The sequence below is a fragment of the Delphinapterus leucas genome, chromosome 1 (genome assembly GCF_059928025.1).
Source record: "Delphinapterus leucas isolate spDelLeu-1000000601 "Yukka" chromosome 1, BTC_Dleu_Yukka2, whole genome shotgun sequence".
NCBI lineage: Eukaryota > Metazoa > Chordata > Mammalia > Artiodactyla > Monodontidae > Delphinapterus > Delphinapterus leucas.
The window spans coordinates 156564661-156573077 of record NC_143129.1 but is presented as its reverse complement, the minus strand read 5'-3'; the positions used below and the strand labels follow the sequence as shown (position 1 = coordinate 156573077).

The following is an 8417-nucleotide window of genomic DNA, read 5'->3' as shown; positions in this document are numbered from 1 at the left end:
TCACCTCCTGCTTTGCCCATCTGCCTCCCATTCTCTGTCTTCTGGCCAGTAGAGGCCATCCCAGCCCCACTCCCGATGCCTACCTAGTACTAACCCTCCTCTAAGCCCTACCAGGAAAATAAACTTACTTCTACCCTTCTTGGGCCTGCGTGCCTCCGGATCCAGCATCCTTGGTGCTCCTGTTGGTGTGGGGCAATCCCTCCAGGTATAGGTTTCCTCGGCCTCTGGTACAGTATTGCAATCTGTGTTTTCAGAATCTCCTCTCTTCCCATTCTTCAGGAAGGTGTCAGGGCGTTTTGTCCCTCGAATGGACAAGATCCAGCGGGAGTGGGCAATGCAGGGCCAAATCCGAGACACCAGACTGAGAGGGACAGGAAGGGGAAAGACGGGACAGTCCTGGGTGATTTGGACCATCTGGTCACCTCACTCTTGTTTTACGAGTGGACATTTAGACAAGGAGACCAAACTGGATCAGAGCTCTAGATTCAGTGTACAGCAGGGTCACCAGATTACTTTTTCTTTGAGACCCAAGACTTTTCATCACCACTGATCTTCACGACACAGGTGCAAGCAGATCTATCTACCAGACTCTTATAAACCCAGGACAGTTCCATGCTTTAAAACTGTGTGAACGCTAACATAATCAACAGCCGGCTCCACTTGAATCAGCCTCCACCGAAGCACGTCCAGCAGCCCCTCTGCCAAGGCTTCCTCAAGGATGAGCACTCCCCTTGCCAACACCCTCCTCTTAGCAGGTCCTCGCCTGGAGTAGTGGACAGGATATGATGCCAACCAGAAGATCTTGGGCCCAATCCCAGCAAAAGCCATGAGCTTCCCTTCCGCTTTACAGCCACAGGACTGTTCGCCAAGCCAAGCTGGATAAACATCTTACAAATGCAAGCATTTCCTGTGGCCACAAGAATGGCTGAAATATAAGAATCCATCACTGGTAGCCCCAAATCTTAAAGCACGTACTCTACACCAGTGGCTCTCAAACTTTACTGTGCGTCAGAATCACCTGGAAGCCTTGTTAAAATCAGATTTTGGGTTACACACCCAGGGTTTCTAATTCAGTAGATCTGGAGTTGAGGCTGGGAATTTGTATTTCTAACAAATTCCCAGGAGCCGCTGGTCCAGGGACTACATTTTGGGAACCACGGGTCTACACCGAGGGGTCAATAGTAGCGCCTGGCTTATATGAAGGAATCACTACCATTACAAATGACTCACCTAGACTTAGTGCTCTAACCTCACTCAAAGCGGGGGCACGAAAAAGGCTGCAACACAGAGAAAACTAACTGCTGATAAATGCGTTCATTTTAAGGCATTGAAAGGGAAAGGAGAAGTGTCTTAGAGTTCATTTAATCTCCCTCCCTCACTTAATATAATATTTCTAAGTTTAGAGAGGTTAAGTGACTTGTTCAAAGAAACAATGAAACACAGATAATTGATAGCAGAACCCCAACTTGAAACCCCAGCAGCACAATTTCAAATCATAAATATGGAGTCTTAGAAAACCTGACTCTCGTCATTACCAGGGTTACAAGGGTCAAGAGTTTCTATAATCGGTGAATTGGGGCTTTCTTCCAGTCCTCCCCACTGAAGCACTCATTCCATGCCCTGGTCATTTCTTAGTAAGCCTGTGATGGAAGCAGTTCCTGGGTCTCCAAGTTCAACTGTGAGTCCACTGTCTAGCACCCAGCCTGGTTTTCTCACAGAAATCCCATTACACATGTGTCGGGTCCTGGGATAACTCCTCCCACTAGGCATGTTGTTGCTGAACCACAGTGATGACAGCACATGCAATCTAACCACCATGAAGAATATTACTTCCTTAAAATCTCATTCTGAGCTTCCACTTGGACCTTTGCCCTTCCTGGTCCCTCTTCCTGGCCTGGTTTTCTCATGTTGGGCTCCTTCTGTCACCCAAGTCTCCGTTTGTATGTTTCTTCCTCTGGAGTCACTCCTGAGTACCTAATCCAAGCAGCTCTCACTCCCACCCTTTCTACCCCATCACCCTTCTCTATTTTCTTTATAGCCCCCAGCATGGTCTGAAACATTGTGTTCATCATTCACTAGCATGTGAGCTCCAAGAGGGTGAGGACTCGGCCTGTTTTGTTCACCATGGTAACCCCAGCACCTGCAACTGTGCCTGGCACAGAGCAGGTTCTTTATACATATCTGCTGAATAAATAAATAAATGCACAGAGGAACAAAAGACCCTAAGGCACCAGGAGCATCTTCTTCCCAAATGGATCCCAAAGTTGGAATCTGAGACTTCCCTTTGAATTTCTCTCCCTTTCAATAGTAGGAGTTGGACTCCTCGTGCTTCAACAGGATGTGGAAGAAGAAAATGTCCCCTTAGGCTGGTGTCCTCAATGACAGGAGCAAGAAGACAGGAAGTTCCAGGGATTGGGGGTGGTGCTGAATCACTTCCCAGCCCTGGTGCCCCTTCACCTAGCAAGAATGCTAGTGAGTCAGGTCTATCTGGATACAGGATTTGGGAGGCAAAAAGTGTACTGGAATGATGAGATGCTTTAGAGTCAAGAGATTTGGATTCCAACCCTAGGCAAGTCATTTCAATCTCTCTGAGATTCATTAGTTTCTTCATCCATAAAATGGGTATGGTAAAAATACCCAAGACGGGCTCCCCTGGTGGCGCAGTGGTTAAGAGTCCGCCTGCCGATGCAGGGGACGCGGGTTCGTGCCCCTTCCCGGGAAGATCCCACATGCCGCGGAGCGGCTGGGCGTGTGAGCCATGGCCGCTGAGCCTGTGTGTCCGGAGCCTGTGCTCTGCAATGGGAGAGGCCACAACAGTGAGAGGCCTGCGTACCGCAAAAGAAAAAAAAAATACCCAAGACGTGGGGTACTTGTGAAGATCAAGGAAATTAGCATATATGGAAACTCTCTGTAAACAGTAAAAGACTATAACTTGCCATTAGCTGATCAATAATAAGACCAAATAGTCTCTGGAGGGATCCAAACCAGTGAAACTTCTCAGGGTGTGCATGTCCACCCACTCGTGCTCTGCCTCCCTCGTAGTTCTCCCCAGCACCCCCAGGCCCCAGGCTGCTGGGTGGAAACCCCTAGCCTTGGGGTGCTGGCACGGGCCACTCAGAGCCCTGGTGCAGCTTCCAGAGGCATCACAGCCACAGGCGGTGCGGCCAGAAGGAAGCCCAGGAGAAGACCACTGTGGGAAGCCGCAGAGGAGCTTGGGGAAACCGTCAGTGGAACTGAAGCAGGGCAAGTGGTAGAATATAGGCTGAGATCCCTCGACTTCTGGCCAAAATTTCTGGATAACCTAGAGTCCCATAGATGGGGACTTCAGAGGAGCTAAGATTCCCTCTTATCACCAGGCCCTGACTTCTTGACATCCTTGGTGGTGGTGGGGGGGCGGATAGGAGGGCACCGGGTCTACACTCCTTCCCTTCCCCAAGCCGGCATTAACCCGTAGGATGCCTGAACCAATTTCCCATTAGCCAAATTTTAACACTCCAGGCAAAGAGGCTCTTGGCCACAAGGTGCCCTCACATTACAGGTGTCACCTCCTCTGACCCAGTCACTCCCAAACTGTTACCACTCTTCCTCCAGTGATAACCTTAATGACAAATCTGCATGCAAAGACTAACTTCTCATCCCTTCTACCAGGAATTCAATTCAGGGGGCACCTGGCTACTAACCACGTACCACTGGGCACAGTTGTTATGCAGCAGCGAGCACATCTTAGGGAAAACACGCACAGCAGCCAGCTCCTGCCCTCGAGCAGCGAACAGCCTGGTTGCGGGCACAGAGTTCACCACCCCCACCAAACCGCTATGTTCACCGCCATTAAAGGAACACACGGTGTGGGAATAAAGCGAGGGGGTCATCTTCAACGGCTGAGTTCTCTTCTGGCTCTGAAATGCTGTATTGATTGGGGCATCTGGATCATGGGTGAGTTCTTTGATTTCTGGCAATGTTATGATGTAATCGGTGCTGGTGCTTCCCCAATGAGGGAGGTCCAGGGAGGCATCATGCATTGAGGGGCTTAAAGAAGGAAGGATTTCAACATTTTGAAAGGGTGAGAAAGGGAGATCCAGACTGAGGGAAGTGAGGTAGGTAAAGGCATGGCGAAGACTGCACCCAGGACAAAGCCAGGACTGGGGTGTGGAGGGGATGAGAGCAGGTAGGGTTGGAGGCTCCTGTGACCTCTCCACAGTGAATCACGCATAAACTACAAGTCTCCTCCCACCCCTCCCACTCTGGGTTGACGATGCCGGCTGGGGAGACACCAGACTACTATAAGTGATGATGATGCACGAGTGCCGAGGGAGGACCGGGGGAACGCACGTGTTGAGGATCTCCAGCTTGTGCCAGAGAGGGAGGGGGACCATGGAGGCTTATTCAGCCTGTCCACTCACTGGGTCTGTGCCCAGGGCCACCTGCTACCCCCTGAGGGTGGAGACAGAGCTGCCTTGTCCTCTCCCTCTCCCTCTGCCCTCCCCCCTCCCTGGGTTCTGGGCTGGGGTGGGGAGAAACAGCAGGACTCTGTTACTCCAGACAAATTTTGGCAGATGGGTCGGAACCTGTTCACAGGCCACCCAGCTGTCTGGGGCAGGCGCTGGGGGAGGGGTGACCACTGGCCAGAAGGGTGTGAAGGGCCCTGGGGTCTCTGGTTGGGGTTGGGCAGAGTTGGACAGGGTTGGCCGAGGAGCATCCCACTGAAGAGAGAACGGCCTCAACCCTACCTGCGCTGAGGTTCGCCCCGCTCCCGTCCCACTGGACTTCCCTGCTCCTTCGTCCTCTGAGCCGCTATAAAGACCAATCCCTGTGTTGGGGGTGCCCTTCACAGCTACATCTTGGCGTATTCTTACTGCATTTTCAAGTTCTGGGTCCAAACTCACTTTCTCCATCGAGTCCCTGACTCTTTTCGTCAATAACAATCTTTGCTTCCCCCGTTCTTCCAAAGGACACTGTTCTCATGACACTTCTCATGCACTAAAATTACCTGTGGCTCTGCCTCCCTCCCCCACTGGACCATAAAACCCCTCAGATCAGAATCTGCATCAGGGGTCACAGGTTCAAATGCACAGGGCCAGGCAGGTCCCACAAATGCGTGTGGTGGCTGATTTATGGGACCTGTATGGTATTTGTCTTGGTGCTGGCCAGAAAATTGGGAGTCTCGGGATCCGTGATGAATCAGAGGGACTTGCCCCACCTAAAGGGGGCAGGTGCCCTTGTAGAAAATACTAACACGCGGGAGTGTGGGCCTGTATTGCCAGAACTTCAGATTTTCGGGGAGAAGTAAGTGTCGGCATACTCATGTGAAATCGCCACACCTTTACTGTCAGCAGCAAGTCCAATCTAAGACACCATGTCGTGAGCCAAGTAACAGGCATCAGCAGGCCAGGCCGACTCAAGTGCCACCCGCTTGCAGCCTCTAGATTCATTTGTACGTTGCCAGTGCTTGGTACATCATAGACGCTCAATAAACGCTTGTCGATTGAAAAGCAAATGAACGAACGAACGAATGAATAGAAAAGAAGGAGCAGATGGCTGGGAGAGGGGAAACAGGATGGATGCCCAAGTGTCAAGATGCCAAGTGACAGGTCGGGCAGCTCAAGGTGACCCCACTGCCAAGCTGTCAGTGTGAACATTGTGGTGGTCTTACTGGCTGGCTGAGGCAGGGATGAGAGACTGGGGGCCTGTGAGCTCAGAGTCAGCGTCCAGCTCTCAGAAGGCACACCACTAAGAAGCTCTTGCTGCAGCCAAAACACAGACGCGGCAAACGAGCTGGTGTGCGCACTCTCACGTGCACAAGGCATGCAAAAGCGGAGGCTCGGCGTGCCACGGATTCCACACTCCCAGCAAGGCCCACCTTCTGCCGTATGATACAGACGTGTTGAGGGGAGAAAGAAGAGACAATTTTACAATTTGGGGGGTGCGAGGGGAAAAGAAAGGAGTCATCCAGCCAGAATTCTGTCTCTAGCCAGACATTCCCTCTCTGCTGCCTTATGGACTGCGCTGAAGCTTTGAGGGGCCATGAGTGAGCCTGGCGTGGATCCTCGGCCTCCAGGAACTCTATCAGGAGGGAGTGGTGTGCAAGCCGCCCGGGTGGAATGCCTGGGGTTGCAAAAGAAAAGTTATTTCAGGTTTAACTGAGTTATAATTTATTTTTTCTAACTGATCATTACTGCTGCCGGCTCTATAAATAACCACCTAGGGAGTCTGCTTTTCTGCTCCCAAATCCTCAAAAAGCATTGCCAGGTTCTCTGTGGTTTCTGGCCTGCCAAACACACAGCACATTTCTTTTCTGTGCAGCCCTTCAGGGAATCCTTCTGCAGCGCATGCCAAGGAATCTGCTGAGTTCTGCCCAACTCAGTCCTCCCCTTCCTGATCCAATTCCTCTCCTCCAAACAGGCCACTCAGTCCCCCTCCCCCACTCCACAAGAGGCCTCACTGCCTGGACACAGGTGGTTCCCAGGCCAAGGTCCCGGCTTCTCTCTGTTTACTCTGCTTCAAGCCAACGGCAATCCTCCATGCTCAGAAGACAAGAGCTGTTGGTCGTACAGAAATCCAGCTGCCACAGCATCTAAGCTTGAGCCCAGGGAGGAAAAGAAGGTTAGCCTGATAGCATCACCAGCAAAATATCAAGGGTCAATACAGCCCCAAGAAGGATGGCTGTGGTTTACATGAAATCAATTTAAATTATTTAAAGAAGAACCTATTCAAGCATGACTCAGTTTAATCAAGTACAAAAAGAAAAAAGCACGTTCTTGACGATGTTCTGAAGGACATATCAGTCCTTTCTAAGTGTGCGGCGTTTTCTCTTTAAACAGAGGAACTGGGAAGGAACTGATATTCAGATAGACACACCATGTACCGAGCACTGCGCTGGGTCCTAGATGCTCATTGTTCTGTTTCATCGTCACAACATGGTGTCTCTCAGGCAGGCATCCATGTGCGCATTTTGCAGATGAGTGATCCAAGAAAAGGGACTTGCTCGAAGTCACGCAGAAGGAGAGTTTCAAGTCCGTCAGACTCCAAAGCCCATGTTCTTCCACTGCAATGCCCTACTGCCTCTCTAGCTAGGAGACCAGAGTTTGAAGACATGTTTATTTTTCTATTTTTCAGATTAATTTTGCAGCTCAGAAAGTAAGGACAACTTGGATATTTAACCACAGTCATTAACAGCCATATTTAAACTCTTTGGAAACTACTCTCTCTAGCTAGTCAACTGTGAACTCTCAGGTGGTCTCTCTTTCACCGTCTATTAGGAAAATGACCATAAGGGCCATGGCCATTTATGTTGCTTTAATTGTCTAAAAATAAGAGCTTGTGTATTTTTGGATAGTTTTTAAAAAATAATTACAAATATTAACAAAACAATTTTTTTAAATGTAAGTGTTCGCAATTATTCAACCCCCTCAAGGCAGGTTAGGTAACCCTATATGTGCTGCCTCAATGGCACTTCACACTCATGCTGTCAGCAGCACCTGTAACAACACATCAGCTGGCCTGTTTCCTCACCTGTCTCTCCTTCTAAACCAATGATCCCCAAAGTTTTTTGGTAATGTGCCCTAGAAGTAAACATTTGAGTAAACTGGCATATGTGTATATTTGTTTATTTATAAATTATATTCACACTCTGTCATTCACAAAAATAGAAAGAAAGGATTATATGTGTGTGTGTCTACACCTATATATTTACCTACCTATTCATCTACCTTATTTCCTTCCTGCCCCACAGTGGGTCATCTTGCCTTCCATGGCCTCCAATGTGCGTGTCTCACCTAGAGACCATCAGTCTCTCATCATCCTTCATTTATTCACTTTCCCCCTCTCTTCAGTAGCACCCACTATGTGCGGGAACTATGGTAGGCACTGGGGACACCATGGTGATCAAGAGGACAAGGATCTTGCTCTGCTAAGTCTGTTTTTGAGCTTGGCCATTGGTCTTCTCCTAAGTCTGTTTTTGAGCTGGGCCATTGGTCTTCTCCTGCACTTGGACTAGAATTTACCATTGGCTGGACCATCAGCTCTCCTGGTTCTCAGGCCTTTGGACTAGGACTGGAATTATACCACTGACTTTCCTGGGTCTCCAGCTTGCTGATGGCAGACTGTGGGACTTCTCAGCCTCTATAATCATGTATCATGTGAGTCAATTCCTTATAATAAATAGATAGATAGATGACATAGATATAGATGTAGACATAGACATAGAGACAGACACAGATGTAGACAGAGATATATCCTATTGGTTCTGTTTCTCTGGAGACCCTGATTAACACACTCATCTATAAACTAGCGAGGGTACCACAGGACTCTTGGGCAGATTATAGGGGACAATGTATATAAAGCAGGTTAGCAAAGCACTGAATATGTTAGTGGGTATAATTAAGTTATTACTACTGTTTCAACAGAGAACAATGATACTG

The 8417-nt window shown here is 49.3% G+C and overlaps 1 long non-coding RNA gene across 1 annotated transcript in view; it reads right to left on the bottom strand.

Annotated features, from left to right (window-relative positions):
• LOC149750773 (uncharacterized) overlaps positions 1 to 8417 on the bottom strand; it is a 184514-nt gene that overhangs the window by 15102 nt on the left and 160995 nt on the right. Inside the window, exon 3 of the long non-coding RNA XR_016387616.1 lies at positions 129 to 361. This is a non-coding gene — a long non-coding RNA (uncharacterized LOC149750773). The remainder of the gene's footprint in view (positions 1 to 128; positions 362 to 8417) is intronic.